The sequence below is a fragment of the Myxine glutinosa genome, unplaced genomic scaffold, assembly GCF_964187855.1.
Source record: "Myxine glutinosa unplaced genomic scaffold, kmMyxGlut1.1 SCAFFOLD_2510, whole genome shotgun sequence".
Lineage (NCBI taxonomy): Eukaryota > Metazoa > Chordata > Myxini > Myxiniformes > Myxinidae > Myxine > Myxine glutinosa.
The window spans coordinates 2,012-25,986 of NW_027618604.1; the positions used below are offsets into that span (position 1 = coordinate 2,012).

The 23,975-nt window shown below is 41.1% G+C and overlaps 1 long non-coding RNA gene across 1 annotated transcript; it reads left to right on the forward strand.

The window, feature by feature from the left end:
- The first annotated feature begins 2,513 nt into the window (after positions 1 to 2,513).
- On the forward strand, positions 2,514 to 23,136 carry LOC137412388 (uncharacterized). The gene is made up of 4 exons (XR_013621689.1): positions 2,514 to 2,586; positions 5,215 to 5,268; positions 21,137 to 21,193; positions 21,289 to 23,136. It is a non-coding gene; the product is annotated as an uncharacterized LOC137412388 (long non-coding RNA).
- The last annotated feature ends 839 nt before the right edge of the window (positions 23,137 to 23,975 follow it).

Below are 23,975 nucleotides of genomic sequence, written 5' to 3' on the forward strand. Positions count from 1 at the left end.
GATGCTGCGTTTTCAGGAACAATCTGACTGTGGGGTGGCAGCATTAGGTAGGACGCAGCAAATAGCAAGTGGAGATTCGGCGTTTTCAGGAACAGTCTGACTGTGGCCGGTGCTAGCAAGAAGGGGAGAGTGGGAGCGGCTTGCTTGGGTGGGGGTGTGGCTGTAAACAGCAGCAGCAAATGCTTGTCTTGTGCGGCCAAACCGATGCCTCGCGCACAGGCTGCGCAGCTAAACTTTGGCTATCCCTGCTCAGCCATTCATGCCTTTTTGTACCTTTTGCCCACATTGCGACATTTGATGCACTTGGCCCCTCCCTGCCCACTGCCCTTGGTCTCTCTTGGGCAAATTCCTGACACGGTTTGATGGTGCTTTCGGCTGGGGTTCACAGTCGTGGTGTTTTCCTGCCTGAACCTGTGCCAACAGCCTATCAGCACACTTACAATAACATTTAGGATGGATCATGAAGGTGAGACCATTCAAATGGTTATCAATGGAAAGTGTTTTTTCAACACACGCGAGAAGGTTGGCAACAGCTTTCAGAGGTGGGAGAAAGAGGGAGCAGGGTGGAAGGAGGCAGAGGATTTGAGAAGGATTCAGGAGAGAGAGAGAGAGAGAGAGAGAGAGAGAGAGAGAGAGAGAGAGAGAGAGAGAGAGAGAGAGAGAGAGAGAGAGAGAGAGAGAGAGAGAGAGAGAGAGAGAGAGAGAGAGAGAGAGAGAGAGAGAAGAGAGAGAGAGAGAGAGAGAGAGAGAGAGAGAGAGAGAGAGAGAGAGAGAAGAGAGAGAGAGAGAGAGAGAGAGAGAGAGAGAGAGAGAGGAGAGAGAGAGAGAGAGAGAGAGAGAGAGAGAGAGAGAGAGAGAGAGGAAAGAGAAAAGAAAGAGAAAAGAAAGAGAAAAGAAAAAAAAGAAAGAAAGAAGAAAAAAAAAAAAAGAAGGGGGGGGTGGTAGGGAGACAGAGAGAGAGACAGAGAGGACAGCGGAAGGGCAAAGCCTTATCACATGTCACTCTATTGTACACTCCAGGTGGGATGAGTGAGTGGAGGGGGAGCGAGGATGGGTGAGGGGGGGGGGGGGGGGGTTCATTTCTTATGAACCGTTTTAATGTCCATCTGAGGGACGACATTCCCATTGATGGATCACCCTGGCTGTGAAACATCAGGATGACGGTTTGTAGCTGGGTCAAGATTGTAACTCAGGCTCTGGCTGAGAGCGAGTGTGCATCCTCTCAGCCATCATGCCGTGCTGTTTGGCCCGTTGCCTTATTAATTCCAATACTCTAATTTATTTGCCTTCATAAATCATGGTATGTCTACTCGGAGAACCGAGCCACAGTATCACCATGGAAGCCAAGTGGCTTAGCACTCAATCAAGCACCCCAGCTTAACGGCTGAAGAATACCTTGTTTATTTTATCATCTTAACATTGTTTTAACATTTTATCACCTTGATTTTGTCCTTAACATTTGTAATTTTATTTTCAAAACTGATGCCTGCTACGATAAAAAGTATATTACACCATTTGCTACTGTGTTGCCATGGCTTACAAACATCGGTTGATAAGGAATGACCCTCTTTTATGGCATTGTTTTACAAGGCTCTATATAACGCCATGCGGCCTGGCATAACAGTCGTGAACGAAGGAACCTTTTGTAATCCAAAATACCATATGATTTCCTGCTCTTTTAATAATCTCAGAACTTTGATTATATACTTGAATTGGTCCGTGAGAGGCATCGTGTAAAATCTCTTCGTATAATGCATAAAATTGAAAACTATAGCACCTACAGAAGGGATGTATACTGCGATTCATAGGTATGAAGACAAGACATTCGATGATGGGAGTGAGGAAAGCAGAAACACAAATTTTGAGTGCTTAATTATGCATAAATAATTGCGGCTTGTTTCAAGGCAGGCATTTTTGAGCAGGCTGAAAAAGCTTCAGACCCCTGCGAGGGAAAGCTGTTTGACCAAGGATAAAGCCTGTTTTTAATTAAACAAGCCGGTTAATTATAATCTTCAAAAGGCGTGCTTTATTTCACCCAAATACCCAGTTTTCATTCATGCACTCCTTTGGAGGTCCTTGGTATGCATGCAAAGTTTCGGCCCGCTAGGTTTCATGGTTTCCGAGTTATGGAGGAAGACACAAACACGCGCGTGCACACATTGTCTTTTATTATTATAGATCACAATTAAATTACCTCGTGCTTAATCTCACACATACAGCATGGGAAACAACTAATGCTATACTATGCGAGGTTAGCCCCCAGAAGGTATTACCACAACAATATATTTATATATAATCTATATTTGTGCTTCCCCCTCCCCCCTAGTTTTTTTTATTTGCTGTTTTTGTACCAACTTATACCTTTTTGGTGACTTTATTTTTATTTTTTTCCCCCTCTTTCCCCCACTTCCATTTGTTCCTCCCATATGTTGTTCTCACACATCCCTTGTTGATAAAGCTATTCCACCCAACCTGTGATTTATTGGTGTTTGCCTTTCCTGTACCTCCTCTCAGAGAATGCAGGTGTTCAAAGCTCTCAAGCCAAACACCAAAAATCAACCCCCAGCTTCCCTCCACAACTGCAAGGTGAGCTGTGCATTCGTGCTTGACGAGGGCCCGAAGGGATGTGCACTTGTTCCATAAACGTCCAGATGTTCTATAAATGTCTCCAGCGGGTTCACCCAATAATTCTGCACTCTGCCAAATAATTTTCCTTTTCTGCTAATGTGTACCATCTTGTTTCCTCACAAGAAAACATTCCGCTCACATGCCATCCGGAAGTGGAAAACCTTTGCATCAAGCCAGGTGGTTACTTTGAAATGGGAATTTTCATTTTCCAACCACCTGCAACACCTTTTCTTATTTGATAATCACACCTGTTTAAACTTGTTCAAAAATCCTTCTGGATGTTGTGCACTACTGTGTTTCCTGTTAAGAAAAAGCATCAGTGTGACTCACATGGACAGTTTGCAGTCTGTGGAAAAAGGAAGTGAGTGGTATCACTGTACTGTTGGGAGACCATTTTTGTGTCGTCTCTGGTCAGGGGCTGTCTGTACATATCTCGGGCATTTTACAGTCGGGCACCCTTCTCTGCTTGGTCTACCTTTCTGCCTGTCAATTAGATGGCCATCTACATTCTTGGTTTCCTCCACTTGTGCCAACGATGCTAGCCTTCAACAGAATATTGTGATCTGCTCTCCCTGTAGAGGATATGTCTTGGATCCCCAATGCACTGGAAAACCCTCTTTTCGTATTAGCAGACAACTACACATTATACTGTACAATTCCACATCCCAACAACAGAGTGGCAGCAGCTGTTTCCTTCTCCGCTGTCCGAGAAGGGGTCATGCTAAAGATCCAGTCTAATGAACCCTTCTATCTAATCCACAATTGATCATTGTCTAAAGTTGAGTCGCAAGCATCTGGGTCTCACCATCAGCTACAACCTCTCCTATAATGACCACATATCAAAGATGACGTTCAAAACTGGCTGTACAGTGTGACTCCTCCATAATGCGATGTCATTTCTCCAATCTAAACTTCTCACAGCTTAGTTTTCAACATATAGCTCACGGGTGTACTGCTCTCCCCAATGGGCTGGTTCTCCTGTTTCACACCTGTGTTTTCTGGATGCTTTGGAGTCCCAACCGATCCACGTCATTGGCATCTTTCACAAACAAGTAGAAACTCCGGGCCTGCTGCTTTCTGTTTGCAGACACGTTCGTCTCTATTTGTCCCCCGTCGCACCGCGGAGCGAAAGGGGGACTATGGTTTTCCCCTCCGTCCGTGTGTCCGTCCGTCCGTCCGTGTGTGCGTGCGTGCGTACGTAAGCGAAGGACCGCATTCGAATTTGGTGTGTGGGTGCAACCCACGTCAAAATCCAAGATGGCCGCCACCATGTATGTCTGATGCCATGTATGTCTGAACCTTGTGAGCTGAATATCTTGAAAAATAAGTGAAGTACCAACTTCTAATCTGGTGTGTGGGTGTATCTAGGCACAAGGAAGAACGCTATTGAAAATTGGGTCGCCACGTCAAAATCCAAGATGGCCGCCGCCATGTATGTCTGAACCTTGTGAGCGGAATATCTTGAAAAATAAGCGAAATACCAACTTCTAATCTGGTGTGTGGGTGTATCTAGGCATATGGAAGAACGCTATTGAAAATTGGGTCGCCACGTCAAAATCCAAGATGGCCGCCTTGCGGCCTCACTTTGTCAACTCGCATCACTTCACCGACGGCGGACCTAGGCGTAACGCTTGTCTTCTCTGTCTCCTCAGGTCTTGCTCCTTTGGCTCTTTCGTTCCTCTGACCCTCAATATCACACATAATCTTCCAGCAACCTTTTCCTTGTTACACTCCCAAAATCTGGGCTTGCTGCTCCTCTCTATTGTTCTCTTCCTCTCTTTTCCCACTTTTCTAACGTCATTCCTCAGTCTCTTCATTTGCACTTTTGCTCACTCTCCCCCTCATCCCTCCACCACCTATGGCTTCAACTCGACAGTGCACCACCATGTTTTGTCACTTTCCATTCCTTCCTGTGATCCCTTATATTCTCATTAACCCTCCCCTTCCTCTCCCCATCTACTTACAAGTTGATATATTATTTCCCCCTCATCTCTTATCTTTATATTTGTTCATCACCTTGATGCGTTTACGTGTTGTCCCCGTCACTGCGTTATCTTTACTCTCACTCTTCCACGAGCCTTGACTTAGTTCAAAAAGAAAGACTCTCAACTTCACAGTTGAGAAAAGTAGCGACACTTGCATGCAAGTGTCGCTACTAATGAAACAAAAAAAGCAGCTTGACAAAGGCACCTGTGGCCCTTTTGGCTAAAATGCCTGGATTCTGGTTGAATACCATCAAATGTGCAATGCAGTGTCACCATGTCCCCCTCCCCTAAGTCCCACCTCCAGACACTCTGCTTTGGGTGTCTTCTGCTTCCCAACTGTTACAGATAAAATCTCTTTTTAATGAGGTTTTTGAGCCAGTTTACATTAAATTTGCTATCTCAGGTAGGTACCAATAGTTCAATGGAATTTACCATTTGTGAGGGAAAAGGCTACTGGGTGATAGGTTCCTCCAGACTGGCAGGTGTTTGGGATGTTTTTCCTTTGATTGGAAACAAGCTGGCCAGTTCCTATGTTTGAATTGGTGTACAGTACCTGCACTGACAAACCAATCATGTTTTCTGTGTCCATATCTCATTGTAGGTATTTCCAGAAATGTGTTCATGTCTCCACCGGGAAACTCTGATAGTGATAACGGTAAGACTCTTTTTTTTTTTTCCTATTCCAATTGAGACTAGCTAAAAGTGGTGCTCTTTTGTTGTTGTTGTTACCCCACACACGTGAAGCAAAAAGCGGGGTTAAGCAATAGGTTCATTTCTGTCTTCCCATCCATTCAGTTTATGATCGAGGAACAACTTCATTTATGTTGAATGTTATATTTTGAACACAAATTGGAAAACAAATGAATGGCTCTGAATTTGTCCAGATCACACATGTGCAAAGAAGAGTGAGAATTTTTAAGCAGTGAAGCCGCTTCAGTATTTGGCTATGTCCTTCCTTCCTTCCATCCGTCCATCCGTCCGGCAAAAATGAAGAAGAACCTTTCTAACCCACCGTGTTTAATTCTGAAGGGTTCTAAAGTGTAATTCTAAAGGGTTCTGAAGGGTGATTCTAAAGTGTAATTCTAAAGGGTAATTCTAAAGGGTAATTCTAAAGGGTAATTCTAAAGGGTAATTCTAAAGGGTAATTCTAAAGGGTAATTCCAAAAGGGTGATTTGAAAGGGTGATTTGAAAGGGTGATTTGAAAGGATGATTCTAAAGCGTGATTCTAAAGGGTGATTATAAAGGGTGATTATAAAGGGTGATTATAAAGGGTGATTATAAAGAATGATTATAATGGGTAATTCTAATGGGTATTTTTGGGTAATTCAAAAGGGTATTTTTTTTTAATGTTGAAGGCTCCAGTCACAGACTATATTGTTCTCATCGAGGCCAGGCCTTAAATAATAGAGCTGCATTGATAGAAAGTGAAGAAAGAGAGAAGTCTCAGAGTTTTTGAGGAAGTAAAAAAAATCTGATTTTTGAAAAGGGGAATGTCATACATGTTTGGAAAGACATGAGAAGGTAAAGAGTTTCAGATTTTAGCAGTGGCAGGGAAGAAACAAACATCATAACGTCCCATCCTTGAGTTGCCAATATGGCCACACAATAATCAAGAGATGTAGTTCTTGTAGTGGCTTGTCGAGAATTCAGTGGTCTTGCTAATGGCGGAAGTACACGAGCAGCATGTTCTTGGGATCAGAAACTGAAGTAATATCTGTAGAAAAGAGAAAGAGAACCAACTTTGCTACGTAATTCGAGCAGGTCGAGTTTTGAGGTCAGATTGGGAGAGTTCATGAGTCGGATTACTTTGGATTCAATTCTGTCCAGTAAGTATGTGGAGCTAGAATCGCCCCCGATGTGAGAGCAGTACTCGATACAAGGACGAATCAGTCCTTTATATAGTTGAAGCAACTGTTGAGAGGAGAAGAATCTTCGACATCTGAACAGGACTCCTAGTTTCTTCGATGCAGATTTAGCAGTTTGTATAATGTGTGGATTTCAGGATACATTTGATGTTAGGGTAATATCTAGTATGTTTATTGAATCTCATTGTGTAATTGTGGAGCTTTCAAGGGAGATCGGAGAGTTGAGAGGAGTTTTAGAGAGAGAGAGAGAGATGGGAAGAAATTGAAATTTAGAAACATTAAACTTAACCTGATTACATTTGCCCCACTGGGAAATGTTGTCCAAGTCCGAATTTAAAGAGGAGGCTGTTATGTAACGAAGTGTCGATCGAGTGAGGGAAGATGGGGCAGATATTAAATACATGGATGAATGCAATGTCGAGTCATCAGCATATGAGTGCATTTGGTTATTTGTAGAAGAAAGAAGGTCATTGATAAAAAAGACGGAAGAGTGTTGGACACGGGACAGAACCCTGAGGGACACCGCTGTTGATGGGGAAAGAGGGAGATGTTGAACCATCAACAATTATAGAGATAGAGCGGTCGGAGAGAAAGCTTGATATGAGAGAGCAGAGTGAAGGAGGAAAGCCGAAAGAGGGAAGCTTGGATAGCAGAGCCCGATGTTAAACTCTGTCAAAGGCGTTTTGAGATATCAAGGCCTACAACAAAGGATTCCCCAAAGTCTCTCAGAGAAGAGGCTCAGACATTTGTAATGTTGGAAAGGATATCACCAGTAGATCTTGCCTTGTGAAAACCATATTGATGGTCAGATAGAAGGCTGTGGGATTCAAGATGCTTGAGGAAATGGGAATTGAGAATACTTTGAAAGACTTTGGAAATACTCGTGGTAGAAGTCAGAGCAATAGGACGGTAGTTGTAAGGGTTTGAACGATCATCCTTCTTTAAAATAGGCTGTACTAAGGCTTGTTTCCAGGAAAGACGAAAAGTTTGGGTTTTTAAACAAAAATGAAACAAACGAGCAAGCACGGGTGCAAGTTCTGAGACACACTCATTCAAGACACGAGGAGTAATGCCATCTTGTCCGTATGCCTTGCTTGTGTCCAGAGAGAGGAGTACTTTGTGTGCCTTGCTTGTGTCCAGAGACACAAGTCCAGAGACACAGGAGAGAGGAGTACTTTTTTGACTGCATGAAAAGAGATTATAGGCATGGGCATAGGATTGGTAAGGGGTGCATCAGGGGAGATGGAAAGTTAGAGTCATCCATTGTGGAATTAGAGGAGAAAAGAGAACCAAAAAGAGTTGCTTTATCAGTCGGAGAAACAGCTATAGTATAGTATCGGAACGGAAAAGCGAAGGAAAGGTAGAGCGACAGAAGTTGTTGGTGATAGTTTTCGTTAAGGACCAGAAATATCTTAGTGTAAGAAGATGAGAGTTTGTCACATTTATTTTGGATGAAGGAATGCCCTTGCCTCACGAATAACATGTTTGCAATGATTTCTAGCAGATATGAAAGCTGAATGTGAGTCGGAGGAAGAAGAGTTTTTCCATTTCCGATATGTCGCATCTCGTGCACGAATGCCTGCAGATTGCAGGATAGGAAATCTTCACCATAGGTGCGTCTCCTATTGTTGCAGGAATTATTGAACCAAGAGTTGGTAGAAGAGGTAAACTTGAAAGAGAAGGGGATATAAGCCTCCATTCCTGCAACAATAACTTCAGCTCTACGTTCAGCAGAAATCGAGGGATTGCCCGAGGAGAGGCAGGAGTATTTCCAGGGAAAATCTGAAAAAAAAAGTTTTGTGAACCAATCCAGTCAGCACTACTGAAATACCAATACTGGTGTTTAGTCGAAGCAGTCGGAGGAGAAGGAGTGGTGGTAAGTAAAATGATGTTCAAAAGATTGTGGTCAGAAGAACCAATTGGAGGTGAAATTGTGTAGCTGTAACGCAACGGATTGGAGGTGAAGAACAAATCCAAAGTATTGGAAGAGTGGTCATGACGATCTGGGGTATGGGTGGGGTGGGTGATAATTTGTTCCAAATAATTGAGAATGGAAAATGTAAGAGCTTCAACTCCCCCAACATCTGTGTGGGAAGATTTAAACCACTCCTTGTGGTGTACATTGAAGTCTCCTATCTAGAGGAATTCTGCTTGACGGTGTTCGGATGTCATGGCCTCATGGCAGGAATTATGATAGTCAAAGAAAGGTGTGGAGTTTGTCGAATTGGGAGAGCAGGAAGTGAAACAGAGGAAAATCGTGATGCTCAGGAGACAAATCTTAAGCCAGATGACGTCAAAGTTTGGCGATTCGAGGTGAACAAGGCGTACAGCAGGCGTCTTGATGTTGGAGTAGATACACACCCCTCTTTTGAAGCGGAATCGTGAGTGAAGGTTGTAGTTACCCTCACCAGAGGAGAGGGTATTGCATTTTGGTCTGTTTGTTCGTTTGTTTGTTTATCTGTCTGTCTGTTTGTCCACACAGAATAAGTTTCCCTTTCTCTGCAACCGTTGGTCCGATGGATAGGAAATCTTCACCATAGGTGCGGCTCGTCCTGTATAATTTTTTTATGATAATAATGACATCATAGGTCACATGGTACGGGCGCTATCTTGGAAAAACTGAAAAACTTTGCAACTCTATATCTCCCGAAAGCGCTGCATAGAAAAAAATTGAGACATGGCTCATTGTAAAGAACTTTCCATGCAGAATAACATATGTAAATGATGATGTAATAGGTGCCTCCATTATGATGTCATAATTTGACAAGTACAGAACTTCATCCGATCAGGCGTCATCTGGGGATAAATTGGTGGAGAAAAATATATATTGATGTCATCGGTCACGGTGCGGCCGCCATATTATTATTATTTTTAACATAAAAGCCTTAAAAACCACTATAATCCTTTTTTTCCCGAAACGGCTGAACAGATCAAGCCGAAACCGTACATGCATGATCGCATACCCATGACGAACAAAAAGTTCCACGACCATGACATCATAGGTCACATGGTTTGACGGCTAAGATTTTTGAAGAATAAACCTTTAAAAAGTCACTCCTCCAGAATGGCTGAACAGATCTATGGAATCTTCACACATATGTTCACCATGCCTGAGGGATATCATTGTGACCTTGAATAATTCATACGTCACATGGTTTGGTGGCCATATTGGATTGAATAAAAATCCTTTAAAATTTTTCTATCTCTTGAACCACTTCATTTATCGATGTGAAACTTCAAAGTAATGTAGTAGTTGTAAAGCGGAACACCTGTTTAAAATTTCAACATGATTGGTCTTATGGTCTGGGAACCAGAAGTTGGTAGAGTTTGAAGAAGAAGAAATTCTTGCTTCTTCAGCCATTTGAGTTTTCAATGTATCTATTAATTATGTACTGTTTGAAGTCAGTGGCATCCTGTCTATTAATTACATACGTCTATTAATTATGTACTATCGGAATGTAGCTTTCGACACTTTGGACTGCTGAGACCCAATGGACCTTTGAAGAACCTTAAGACGACTGAGATAACAAAATACCCCGAAGACCCTTAAATACCATGAAGAACCAGATGACCCTAAAGACCCCAAGGACCGAAAAGCCCCTGAGGACAGACAGCCTCATTTAAAATTATATACCTGTATTTAATTACAATGCTGAATTCAGTTTTATAAAGAGGACGTCATGTATCCGTTGAAAGTGGGGTTGTACGAAATAATGAAAGAATGTACAAAAACACCCCACAATGATGACGTGACCTTTGTCAAACTTATAGTGACACTGAACAAACCAGTCGCATGTTGCAGCAACTTGACTGTCTGCAAGAATGGTCATTTTAAAACGATACGAGTCTCAATGCCAAGTCATGATTACATGTTTTCGAAGACTCCAGGCAGAGGTGCCTAGTTTTCATATCGGAGACTCAGCTATTTATCAAACAGATTGTGTTAAAGTGTTGGGCATTCATTTTAAAGAAAACCTGAAATGGGACACAAGTTCTGGCCACGTGTAAAACCTTTAACCGAAAACTCTACTTTTTGTAGAACCTGAAACGTTGTAATATCCCTGTTTCTGATTTAATAACAGTATAATTACAGTGTGTTGGACCCACTTTGGAATATGCATTGCCCACATGGTTTTGTGGCTTAACAAAAGCCCAGAAGGAATGTTTGGAGAAATTGCAATGGAAAGCGTTTCATATAATATTCTCTCTAGTGACTTTTGCAGAACCAAATCTTATGCAGACATTTGTCAGGTACTTAATATTCCTATTCTTTTTGAGAGGCCCGAACAGGTCTCCCTCAATTTTGGTAATGTACTCTTAAAAGCAAACATACACAGAGATTGGTTCCCCCCACCTAGGAACAATAACTCTTAAAATCAAACATACACAGAGATTGGCTCCCCCACCTATGAACAATAACTCTTAAAATCAAACATACACAGAGATTGGCGCCCCCACCTATGAACAATAACTCTTAAAATCAAACATACACAGAGATTGGCTCCCCCACCTATGAACAATTACTCTTAAAATCAAACATCCACAGAGATTGTCTCCCCCACCTAGGAACAATAACTCTTAAAATCAAACGTACACAGAGATTGGCTCCCCCCACCTCGGAACAATAACTCTTAAAATCAAACATACACAGAGATTGGCTCCCCCACTGAGGAACAATAACTCTTAAAATCAAACATACACAGAGATTGGCTCCCCCACCTAGGAACAACAACTCTTAAAATCAAACATACACAGAGATTGGCTCCGCCACCTATGAACAATAACTCTTAAAATCAAACATACAGAGACATTGGCTCCCCCACCGAGGAGCAATTGCTCTTAAAATCAAACATACACAGAGATTGGCTCCCCCACCTATGAACAATACCTCTTCAAATCAAACATACAAAGAGATTGGCTCCCCCCACCTATGAACAATAACTCTTAAAATCAAACATACACAGAGATTGGCTCCCCCACCTAGGAACAATAACTCTTAAAATCAAACATACACAGAGATTGGCTCCCCCACCTATGAACAACAACTCATAAAATCAAACATACACAGAGATTGGCTCCCCCACCGAGGAACAATTACTCTTCAAATCAAACATACACAGAGATTGGCTCCCCCACCGATGAACAATAACTCTTAAAATCAAACATACACAGAGATTGGCTCCCCCACCTATGAACAATAACTCTTAAAATCAAACATACACAGAGATTGGCTCCCCCCACCTAGGAACAATAACTGTTAAAATCAAACATACACAGAGATTGGCTTCTCCCACCTAGGAACAATAACTTAAAATCAAACATACACAGAGATTGGCTCCCCCACCAAGGAACAATAACTCTTAAAATCAAACATACACAGAGATTCGTTCCCCCCACCTAGGAACAATAACTCTTAAAATCAAACATACACAGAGATTGGCTCCCCCCACCTAGGAGCAATAACTCTTAAAATCAAATATGCACAGAGATTGGCTCCCCCACCTATGAACAATAACTCTTCAAATCAAACATACACAGAGATTGGCTCCCCCACCAAGGAACAATTACTCTTCAAATCAAACATACACAGAGATTGGCTCCCCCACCTATGAACAATAACTTAAAATCAAACATACACAGAGATTGGCTCCCCCACCGAGGAACAATTACTCTTAAAATCAAACAGACACAGAGATTGGCTCCCCCCACCGAGGAACAATAACACTTAAAATCAAACATACACAGAGATTGGCTCCCCCACCTATGAACAATAACTCTTAAAATCAAACATACACAGAGATTGGCTCCCCCACCTTTGAACAATAACTCTTAAAATCAAACATACACAGAGATTGGCTCCCCCACCGAGGAACAATTGCTCTTCAAATCAAACATACACAGAGATTGGCTCCCCCACCTATGAACAACAACTCATAAAATCAAACATACACAGAGATTGGCTCCCCCACCGAGGAACAATAACTCTTAAAATCAAACATACACAGAGATTGGCTCCCCCACCTATGAACAATAACTCTTAAAATCAAACATACACAGAGATTGGCTCCCCCACCTTTGAACAATAACTCTTAAAATCAAACATACACAGAGATTGGCTCCCCCACCTAGGAACAATTACTCTTCAAATCAAACATACACAGAGATTGGCTCCCCCCACCTATGAACAATAACTCTTCAAATCAAACATACACAGAGATTGGCTCCCCCACCGAGGAACAATTACTCTTAAAATCAAACATACACAGAGATTGGTTCCCCCACCTATGAACAATAACTCTTAAAATCAAACATACACAGAGATTGGCTCCCCCACCTATGAACAATAACTCTTAAAATCAAACATACACAGAGATTGGCTCCCCCACCTATGAACAATAACTCTTAAAATCAAACATACACAGAGATTGGCTCCCCCCACCTAGGAACAATAACTTAAAATCAAACATACACAGAGATTGGCTCCCCCACCGAGGAACCATTACTCTTCAAATCAAACATACACAGAGATTGGCTCCCCCACCTATGAACAACAACTCATAAAATCAAACATACACAGAGATTGGCTCCCCCACCGAGGAACAATTACTCTTCAAATCAAACATACACAGAGATTGGCTCCCCCACCGATGAACAATAACTCTTAAAATCAAACATACACAGAGATTGGCTCCCCCACCTATGAACAATAACTCTTAAAATCAAACATACACAGAGATTGGCTCCCCCCACCTAGGAACAATAACTGTTAAAATCAAACATACACAGAGATTGGCTTCTCCCACCTAGGAACAATAACTTAAAATCAAACATACACAGAGATTGGCTCCCCCACCAAGGAACAATAACTCTTAAAATCAAACATACACAGAGATTCGTTCCCCCCACCTAGGAACAATAACTCTTAAAATCAAACATACACAGAGATTGGCTCCCCCCACCGAGGAGCAATAACTCTTAAAATCAAATATGCACAGAGATTGGCTCCCCCACCTATGAACAATAACTCTTCAAATCAAACATACACAGAGATTGGCTCCCCCACCAAGGAACAATTACTCTTCAAATCAAACATACACAGAGATTGGCTCCCCCACCTATGAACAATAACTTAAAATCAAACATACACAGAGATTGGCTCCCCCACCGAAGAACAATTACTCTTAAAATCAAACATACACAGAGATTGGCTCCCCCCACCGAGGAACAATAACACTTAAAATCAAACATACACAGAGATTGGCTCCCCCACCTATGAACAATAACTCTTAAAATCAAACATACACAGAGATTGGCTCCCCCACCTATGAACAATAACTCTTAAAATCAAACATACACAGAGATTGGCTCCCCCCACCTATGAACAATAACTCTTCAAATCAAACATACACAGAGATTGGCTCCCCCACCTAGGAACAATAACTTTTCAAATCAAACATACACAGAGATTGGCTCCCCCACCGAGGAACAATTACTCTTAAAATCAAACATACACAGAGATTGGCTCCCCCACCGAGGAACAATTACTCTTAAAATCAAACATACACAGAGATTGGCTCCCCCACCAAGGAACAATAACTCTTAAAATCAAACATACACAGAGATTCGTTCCCCCCACCTAGGAACAATAACTCTTAAAATCAAACATACACAGAGATTGGCTCCCCCCACCTAGGAACAATAACTCTTAAAATCAAATATGCACAGAGATTGGCTCCCCCACCTATGAACAATAACTCTTCAAATCAAACATACACAGAGATTGGCTCCCCCACCAAGGAACAATTACTCTTCAAATCAAACATACACAGAGATTGGCTCCCCCACCTATGAACAATAACTTAAAATCAAACATACACAGAGATTGGCTCCCCCACCTCGTAACAATTACTCTTAAAATCAAACATACACAGAGATTGGCTCCCCCCACCTAGGAACAATAACACTTAAAATCAAACATACACAGATTGGCTCCCCCACCTATGAACAATAACTCTTAAAATCAAACATACACAGAGATTGGCTCCCCCACCTATGAACAATAACTCTTGAAATCAAACATACACAGAGATTGGCTCCCCCACCGAGGAACAATTGCTCTTCAAATCAAACATACACAGAGATTGGCTCCCCCACCTATGAACAACAACTCATCAAATCAAACATACACAAAGATTGGCTCCCCCACCGAGGAACAATTACTCTTCAAATCAAACATACACAGAGATTGGCTCCCCCACCTATGAACAATAACTCTTAAAATCAAACATACACAGAGATTGGCTCCCCCCACCTAGGAACAATAACTCTTAAATCAAACATACACAGAGATTGCCTCCCCCACCTAGGAACAATAACTCTTAAAATCAAACATACACAGAGATTGGCTCCCCCACCTTGGAACAATAACTCTTAAAATCAAACATACACAGAGATTGGCTCCCCCACCTATGAACAATAACTTAAAATCAAACATACACAGAGATTGGCTCCCCCCACCTAGGAACAATAACTCTTAAAATCAAACATACACAGAGATTGGCTCCCCCACCGATGAACAATAACTCTTAAAATCAAACATACACAGAGATTGGCTCCCCAACCGCGGAACAATTATTCTTCGAATCAAACAGACACAGAGATTGGCTCCCCCACCTATTAACAATAACTCTTAAAATCAAACATACACAGAGATTGGCTCCCCCACCGAGGAAAAATAACTCTTAAAATCAAACATACACAGAGATTGGCTTCTCCCACCTAGGAACAATAACTCTTAAAATCAAACATACACAGAGATTGGCTCCCCCACCAAGGAACAATAACTCTTAAAATCAAACATTCGCAGAGATTGGTTCCCCCCACCTAGGAACAATAACTCTTAAAATCAAACATACACAGAGATTGGCTCCCCCCCACCTAGGAACAATAACTCTTTAAATCAAATATGCACAGAGATTGGCTCCCCCACCTCTGAACAATAACTCTTCAAATCAAACATACACAGAGATTGGCTCCCCCACCTATGAACAATAACTTAAAATCAAACATGCACAGTGATTGGCTCCCCCACCTCGTAACAATTACTCTTAAAATCAAACATACACAGAGATTGGCTCCCCCACCTCGTAACAATAACTCTTAAAATCAAACATACACAGAGATTGGCTCCCCCCACCTAGGAACAATAACACTTAAAATCAAACATACACAGATTGGCTCCCCCACCTATGAACAATAACTCTTAAAATCAAACATACACAGAGATTGCCTCCCCCACCTAGGAAACAATAACTCTTAAAATCAAACATACACAGAGATTGGCTCCCCCACCGAGGAACAATTACTCTTCAAATCAAACATACAGAGATTGGCTCCCCCCACCTATGAACAATAACTCTTAAAATCAAACATACACAGAGATTGGCTTCTCCCACCTAGGAACAATAACTCTTAAAATCAAACATACACAGAGATTGGCTCCCCCACCAAGGAACAATAACTCTTAAAATCAAACATTCACAGAGATTGGTTCCCCCCACCTAGGAACAATAACTCTTAAAATCAAACATACACAGAGATTGGCTCCCCCCCACCTAGGAACAATAACTCTTTAAATCAAATATGCACAGAGATTGGCTCCCCCACCTATGAACAATAACTTAAAATCAAACATGCACAGAGATTGGCTCCCCCCCACCTCTGAACAATAACTCTTCAAATCAAACATACACAGAGATTGGCTCCCCCACCTATGAACAATAACTTAAAATCAAACATGCACAGTGATTGGCTCCCCCACCTCGTAACAATTACTCTTAAAATCAAACATACACAGAGATTGGCTCCCCCACCTCGTAACAATTACTCTTAAAATCAAACATACACAGAGATTGGCTCCCCCCACCTAGGAACAATAACACTTAAAATCAAACATACACAGATTGGCTCCCCCACCTATGAACAATAACTCTTAAAATCAAACATACACAGAGATTGGCTCCCCCACTTATGAACAATAACTCTTAAAATCAAACATACACAGAGATTGGCTCCCCCACCTATGAACAATAACTCTTAAAATCAAACATACACAGAGATTGGCTCCCCCACCTATGAACAATAACTCTTAAAATCAAACATACACAGAGATTGGCTCCCCCACCGAGGAACAATTACTCTTCAAATCAAACATACACAGAGATTGGCTCCCCCACCTATGAACAACAACTCATAAAATCAAACATACACAGAGATTGGCTCCCCCACCGAGGAACAATTACTCTTCAAATCAAACATACACAGAGATTGGCTCCCCCACCTATGAACAATAACTCTTAAAATCAAACATACACAGAGATTGGCTCCCCCCACCTATGAACAATAACTCTTAAAATCAAACATACACAGAGATTGGCTCCCCCACCTTTCAACAATAACTCTTAAAATCAAACATACACAGAGATTGGCTCCCCCACCTCGGAACAATAACTCTTAAAATCAAACATACACAGAGATTGGCTCCCCCACCTAGGAATAATAACTCTTAAAATCAAACATACACAGAGATTGGCTCCCCCACCTATGAACAATAACTCTTAAAATCAAACATACACAGAGATTGGCTCCCCCACCTATGAACAATAACTCTTAAAATCAAACATACACAGAGATTGGCTCCCCCCACCTAGGAACAATAACTCTTAAAATCAAACATACACAGAGATTGGCTCCCCAACCGAGGAACAATTATTCTTCGAATCAAACACACAGAGATTGGCTCCCCCACCGATGAACAATAACTCTTAAAATCAAACATACACAGAGATTGGCTCCCCCCACCTATTAACAATAACTCTTAAAATCAAACATACACAGAGATTGGCTCCCCCACCTCGGAACAATAACTCTTAAAATCAAACATACACAGAGATTGGCTCCCCCCACCTAGGAACAATAACTCTTAAAATCAAACATACACAGAGATTGGCTCCCCCACCTGTGAACAATAACTCTTAAAATCAAACATACAAAGAGATTGGCTCCCCCACCTTGGAACAATAACTCTTAAAATCAAACATACACAGAGATTGGCTCCCCCATCTAGGAAGAATAACTCTTAAAATCAAACATACACAGAGATTGGCTCCCCCACCTCGGAACAATAACTCTTAAAATCAAACATACACAGAGATTGGCTCCCCCATCTATGAACAATATCTCTTAAAATCAAACATACACAGAGATTGGCTCCCCCATCTATGAACAATATCTCTTAAAATCAAACATACACAGAGATTGGCTCCCCCACCTATGAACAATTACTCTTAAAATCAAACATACACAGAGATTGGCTCCCCCACCTAGGAACAATAACCCTTAAAATCAAACATACACAGAGATTGGTTCCCCCACCTATGAGCAATAACTCTTCAAATCAAACATACACAGAGATTGGCTCCCCCACCTATGAACAATAACTCTTAAAATCAAACATACACAGAGATTGGCTCCCCCACCTAGGAACAATAACTCTTAAAATCAAACATACACAGAGATTAGCTCCCCCACCTATGAACAATAACTCTTAAAATCAAACGTACACAGAGATTGGCTCCCCTCACCTAGGAACAATAACAGGAACTCTGACATTTTATCTACTATTAGATATCGAACCAACCGCTACAAGTGCAGCCCCATCCCCTTTTTAACCTTCATTTTGAATAAGAATTTGATGAGGTCCTTGTGTTAATGAGTTTGGCACCTTTTGTGTTTTGTTAGATATTTGTTTTTTTTTCTTGGTTTGATGGCAATTGTATCTTATTTATTTGCCATTTTATGTTTGAGCCAATTTTATTTTTTTGTTCTTATCCCTGCAATATTTGTAAATTGACTAATTCAGCCAATGGCTGCGAAAGTCTTTTTGAAATAAACAGATTATTATTATTACTGGCCGAAACCCGTGGAACATCCACGGAAGGGAGGATGTGGTGTATGGATAGAGTGTGCCATTATGGATGGCATAGGGGATTTGCTTGTCCGAGTAAGAGTTAGGAAGAAAGATGAGAATGAAGAGTGCGTATATGAACAACGATCGCCGACACCGGCACAAATGCATGCTCTGGATTGTCCACTCAGTGGACGGCTTGCTTTCGCCTTCGCCTGTCCAATCAGCGGACGGCTGCTTCGCCTTCGCCCAGCAGACGCCAATACGATGGCGTCGTAAGATGGCGTCGTATCGGCAGTTAATCGGATGCTTTTGGGCCCCAACATCGGCTAATTCAGATTTTTCGAGTATGGCTGTACGTGATAAACAAAGAGCGCGGTTCGTACATCGTAAATCCATTAGTGCCGTGGGCATCGGGTCACTGGGTGCGGCGTAAAAGGGATAACAAAGTCGAGTCCTTCCGCTATTATTTTATCGATTATTATTATCACAAAATAAACCACACAAACATGTCCTGCGAGGGTCTGCAATCTCTGATTGCTCTTTCTTGTTTGAAATGTTAAAGGAGTTAACAACAACATCATGTGTCAATTGGGTCTCTGAGAGAAGCAAGATATTAGGAGAGGAACTTGCTAGATGATGTTCAACTGAGCAAATATTTGAGGAAAGATCACGAATGTTGGTGAAATGAAATGAAAAAGGGGCACGTTGATTCAACTGGCAAGGGTCTTGGGGGTGGGTGAGGTGGGGACCGATACAGCTGTTGCCTGAGCTCCCTCCCCCCCTCATTGGCAGCAGACACAGGCAGGTCACTGGACATTCTTCACACCCTTTAATGCCGGGAACTAGGGGCCATTAATTTTTCGGACGTTTTAATGTTTAATTGGACGTTTATGAGGAAATGAGAGGAAAGAGAAATAAAAGAGAAAATGTCAAGGTGAGGAGTGAAAACGAGTAAGAACAGTGCATGATGAAAAGTGTACGATGTTTGTTGGTAAGAAAGAGATTGAAGCTAGGCTGGTAGTGATAGTTTGAGTGAGACAGAAAGTGAGACCAGCAATCCTGACACGGAAAGTGGTTAACTCGATGGTTCCGGGCACCACTTCAACGCTCTTAAGTCCGAGCGATCGTATTACCGGTAGGATTACTACCGTGAGCGGTTGCGGTCGACAACCTACTACGTAAAAAACCCGTCCAACCAGATGAGTTTTTTTTTTTAGGAGAGACCTTTTCCTAAAGGGAGCTCATCCGCCCTTTAACAGGTGTTGTTTTTAGTCCTCCAGGGTGTCACAGTTACTCTCCCCACTGGTGAGCCAGTGAGGGTAGTCGGTTTAGTCGCCGACTACCCGACCATGCAGCAAGTAGGACTGGGTTACATGTTACCAATGGCAGTCAAGAGACCGACCTGACCAAAAACTTGAATTATACAGGGTAATTCTAATGGATTCTCAAGGGTAATTCTAAAATCTAAAGGGTAATTCTAAAGGGTAATTCCAATCGGTTGTAAAGGGTAATTCTAATGGGTTGCATTCATTTCTCGGCTTTGCCTATTTCATATTAAAAATGCCAACTGAACCGCTTCCTTCGGACATGGGTGCGATTTTTAAAATTAACTTATTTTTGCTCTCATTGCCTCCACGGCAGTCAAACAAAATTAAGTCATTCCAAACAGGAAATTTACTGTTTTTAAGGCCGTTATGAAGGACACAAACAACAGGCACGAGTAACTAATATAACGTGTTCGGGTGATGTAATAGACACTGTGACAAAAGTGTCTTCGGTCTCGATTAGGGTGACTAAGCTGTTCTGAAACTTCATCTCTGTGACCGCAGTGATCTCCCATTTTTTTTTAGCCCATGTCCGTGAAGCGAAAAGCGAGCTTGATCAATTGGCTTACTTTGTCTGTCTGTCTACACAATCAGTTTAACGATTGAGGAACAACTTAATTCAATTGGATGTTGTATTTTGAACACAAATTTGCGCATGAATTGGAAAACAACCCTGTAGTCCAGCAGTACTTTGACTGAATTTGGCAAATTGTATGGAATCTCATCCCGATTGCTCATGCGCATTGAGTAAGGTAAATATTTTTAATCTGTCTTGTCTGTCTGGCAGTCAACCATATATAAAAATACTTCCAAACAGGAAACAAACAGGTATGAATGATTAAATGTAATGTATTAAATAAGGTGGTGTAAAAGACACTGCACCAACGGTGGTAAACTTCCGAAAGTTCTTTTTCTACGACTTTCAAAATCTTTATCTTATTTAAATTTAATTATTTACTTGTACACTGTAGAACACAAACCGCCTTGTTGGCACTTTCAAAAACCTTCCGTTTAGCAGTACTTTGACAAAATATGATGGCATTTTATGTCACATCGACCAATTAAATTTGGTGCGACCAGACCGTTCCCAAGTCTTTTTTTTTTCTTTTTTTTTTTCAAAATTGCGTGGAGTCAGGTGTACTATGAACTAACTAGTTGATTATAGCATCACTTTCACTCTTTATCTGATTGACTGATGACATTACCTTGAATAGAAATGCTTCCAGCTTATATCCCTGACCTACAGAATGGATAATTGATAATGTGATTGTCAAAGGTTGATGTGAGTGAGACTTGTTTAGTGGCAAAATAGGAACAAAAATGAGTATTCCCGCAACCCCGGCCTTTTTTCTTTCTTTCTCAAGATGAAGTGAAAACATCTGCTTTCTCTCTGCGGCCATCGTCTCTCCATCTGGGAAAAGGTTGCACGATTTGTTATTTTCATGGTCAAGTTTTGCTTTAAAAAAATGTAATTTAAAAAAATTAATTTTTTTTAATATCACTTTTTTTCCTGCAGAGTCGCAGCAAAAAGCAATCTTACGTCCTGCTACACTTCCTCCTCCAGCTCGCTCCCAGCCCCCTTCAGGTGTGTAATTACCATGATATGAACACTTTAAAGGCAATGCAAATTGGGATATTACTGGAAGAAGATGGAAGAGACTTTGGACGTACAGATGTGACAAGTTTGAAAGGGCTGCTCATGGTCTTTAGGAATAAAGCAGGGCTGGTGAGGAGGGCTTTGGTAAAATATTTGAGAATGGTATACATAAGTTCACATTTTGATAACAGCCATTGCATATGAGTCATTTCACCAGGTTGGGTCACACTGTGACTTGGGCATAGTTCATGTATGAAAGGGGCAAAATATCACACAAATTCTATGTTTTCTGATGTAAACTGGTTTGTGGTAAAAGGTGTGTGTATGTTTGTATATCTCATGAACAATACAACATTTTAGAGAGAAATACTATATTTTAGATTTGAAAATCATACTGGTGTCCAGGGCAAAAAAATGGTCCCAAAGTGTCACATTATTTCTGTGATAGATTCAAATTTACATTTCATGAAGAAAACGTTGAGACAATAATCAGCAATACTCATGAATATTAGGTCAGTAGCATAGACGTGAGTGTGCACACGTCTGAACATTACATGTCCTGTCAGTTCACAAATCATGTAACCCCGTTGTGGGGAAACATCGACGTAACGCATAGTGTCCATTAATAAAAATCCTTGTTACATCGATGTACCTGCCCGTTATCAAGAGCCCTTATGATATTCGTAGGTCTAGGCATGTTTACCTACTTTAATTGAGGGGGTTAAAACAGAGAATGATGGTATGAAGTTTTTCTGAAACGTTCTTTTTTTTCACCAACTCATAAAAAGAATATTTGCTACGTGGGTGTCTTGTTGATTTTTGTTACGTCGGAGTATTTCATCATCTAAAGAATAAAATTGACATCTTCTCCGGAAATGGTATCAACCAATGATCGAAGCGCGAACATCTCTACTCGATATCAGACGACTTTCCTGGCATGATATTGGGTCGTTTCCGTGGTAGGGGCATCGCTAACTTTAATCAGATTTAATCAGATTTAATAATCAGTTAAATCGTCAGAGACCGTGATGAAAGTGATTGACGAACACATTAGAATATCATTTTTAGACCTTTCTTTGTTAATAAATGTTGCATAAAAGGTTCAATAATTTGTGAACAGGCCTATTAATACATTTTGTTTTCCTTTGAAGCAATGTTTCCATTGATGTTGAAACTTTTATGTTCATGTTTCAATTTTATTGAAAAAGCCACAATAAATGGATTTTTTAAATCCATTTTTCTTCAAAACACTGGTTTGATTCTTTGAATGGTTTTAATTACATTAACCCCCTCCCATAAGGTTATGTGACAGTGACTGAAGCAAGAGAAATATGTATGCAATAAAAATTTACAGGAGCAAAAGTTAAAAATATGGTGGCAATGTTACGTCTGCATAATATGTGCACACACAGTCATTAACAACATGCTTACATTTTTTTGCAACAAGCTTTCCACTAAATCTCTGAGTATGAAAGCAATGTATGTACTCTGTCATTTGAGGTGCAAGAGGATGTAATTCATTGTCATTAAAAAATTCACTTTCATGTCACACAATGTGTCCCAACCTAGTGAAATGACCTATATACATACACTAATTTGACAAACACTAATTTTGTGCACTTGCTAATTCGATATACAGTCATTAATTTGATATACGTCCACTAGTTTAATATACTGGCAGAGTACCCACCCTACGGGCGATATTGTTCCAATCACGTGTTTATTTGGGTGATGTATGGGCAACTGACAGCTCCCTTAATCACTCCCAAAAAAAAAAAAGTTTAAAAAGCCATTTTGCCAGTACAGTGAAACCTTGACTTACGAGTTTAATTCGTTCTGTGACCGAGCTCGTAACTCAATTTGCTCGTTTCTCAAATTAAATTTCCCCATTAAAATGAATTGAAATGCTATTAAGCCCCCCAAAAACCACACCAATTTTTTTTGTTACGTGTTTTTAAATGAGAAAAATGTACTTTATAAATAACAAATAATGTATAAACAAGCACGACCTCGTATATACTGTACATAATAAAAGAGAATGTAAAAAAATTAACTGGTTTTATTAAGTGTATTTACTCACACTCCTCACTGTATTTACTGACAGTCTGACACTGTCAACCACACAAACAACAACTTCTCCATCTCTTCATGGACAGAGGTCCGGAGCTTTGAAATAATCTTAACGCCCTTGGCTGGCGTTATAGCCTTTATCGACTCCTTCTGCTTCAAAATCGTACATATCGTAGAAGTACTACGATCGTACTGCCTCGCCAAGTGGACAACACGCACACCTCGCTCATGTTTTTCGACGATTACGTGTTTTATATCCAAGCACATCATCCTTTTCTTCTTCTCAGCACTGCCCTTGGCACTCAATTTCTTAGGACCCATGGTTAAAACTAAGAAATTTTCCAAAATAAACAAAATGCGAAAACAAAGCAACAGCGATACGGCAGAGATGCTTGCACGGCAAGATAACCACGTGAACTGAACGCTCGCTGGGCCACCTAGTGGCGGGTGGCGTAAGCTCGCTCGCTCGTAACTCAGATCTCGGCTCGCATCACAAAGCAAAAAATCGACCGAGCGACGGCTCGTATCTCGAAAAA